The sequence below is a fragment of the Perkinsus marinus genome (genome assembly GCF_000006405.1).
Source record: "Perkinsus marinus ATCC 50983 genomic scaffold scf_1104296951556, whole genome shotgun sequence".
Taxonomy (NCBI): Eukaryota; Perkinsozoa; order Perkinsida; family Perkinsidae; genus Perkinsus; species Perkinsus marinus.
The window spans coordinates 1-1,065 of record NW_003209236.1 but is presented as its reverse complement, the minus strand read 5'-3'; the positions used below and the strand labels follow the sequence as shown (position 1 = coordinate 1,065).

The 1,065-nt window shown below is 46.0% G+C and overlaps 5 non-coding genes across 5 annotated transcripts; all 5 read left to right on the top strand.

The window, feature by feature from the left end:
- Positions 1-106: 106 nt before the first annotated feature.
- On the top strand, positions 107-178 carry Pmar_PMAR025221. The gene has a single exon. It is a non-coding gene; the product is annotated as a tRNA-Thr (tRNA).
- Positions 179-280: 102 nt separating this feature from the next.
- Positions 281-352, top strand: Pmar_PMAR025220. The gene has a single exon. It is a non-coding gene; the product is annotated as a tRNA-Thr (tRNA).
- A 102-nt stretch (positions 353-454) lies between these two features.
- On the top strand, positions 455-526 carry Pmar_PMAR025219. The gene has a single exon. It is a non-coding gene; the product is annotated as a tRNA-Thr (tRNA).
- A 102-nt stretch (positions 527-628) lies between these two features.
- On the top strand, positions 629-700 carry Pmar_PMAR025218. Its single transcript has one exon. It is a non-coding gene; the product is annotated as a tRNA-Thr (tRNA).
- Positions 701-976: 276 nt separating this feature from the next.
- On the top strand, positions 977-1,048 carry Pmar_PMAR025217. Its single transcript has one exon. It is a non-coding gene; the product is annotated as a tRNA-Thr (tRNA).
- The last annotated feature ends 17 nt before the right edge of the window (positions 1,049-1,065 follow it).

The following is a 1,065-nucleotide window of genomic DNA, read 5'->3' as shown; positions in this document are numbered from 1 at the left end:
GGCTTACAGCTGCATTATGCTCTAGTCGGGTATGAGAAGCAGGAGCAGGTCTGCTCACTCCGCAAAGGATACAGAAAGATTATTGATTTATGTACTTATTCTCTGCGTCACTTTAGCTTAGTGGCAGAGCGTCGGCTCTGTGAGCAGAAGGTCGTCAGTCCAATCCTGACAAGTGGCTTATAGCACCATAAATATCTGGTCTGGTACGAGAAGCAGGAGCAAGATGGCCCATTCTGTGAAGGGGACACGAAAATTATTGATTCATATGGTTAATCTGTATGTCACTTTAGCTTAGTGGTAGAGCGTCTGCTTCGTAAGCAGAAGGTCGTCAGTTCAATCCTGACAAGTGGCTTACAGCTGCATTATGCTCTAGTCGGGTATGAGAAGCAGGAGCAGGTCTGCTCACTCCGCAAAGGATACAGAAAGATTATTGATTTATGTACTTATCCTCTGCGTCATTTTAGCTTAGTGGCAGAGCGTCGGCTCTGTGAGCAGAAGGTCGTCAGTCCAATCCTGGCAAGTGGCTTATAGCACCATAAATTTCTGGTCTGGTACGAGAAGCAGGAGCAGGATGGCCCATTCTGTGAAGGGGACAGGAAAATTATTGATTCATATAGTCAGTGTGTGTGTCACTTGAGCTTAGTGGTAGAGCGTCTGCTTCGTAAGCAGAAGGTCGTCAGTTCAATCCTGGCAAGTGGCTTACAGCAGCATTAGGCTCTAGTCGGGTATGAGGAGCAGGAGCAGGTTTGCTCACTCCGCAAAGGATACAGGAAGATTATTGATTTATGCAGTTATTTGGTGTGTCACTTTAGCTTAGTGGCAGAACGTCTGCTTTGAAAGCAGAAGGTCGTCAGTTCAATCCCGTCAAATGGCTGATAGCACCATAAACCTCTGGTCTGATACGGGAAGCAGGAGTAGGTCAGCTCACTCCGCAAAGGATACAGAAAGATTATCGATTTATATACTTATTCTATGCGCTACTTTAGCTTAGTGGCAGAGCGTCTGCTTTGTAAGCAGAAGGTCGTCAGTTCGATCCTGGCAAGTGGCTTATAACACCATAAATAT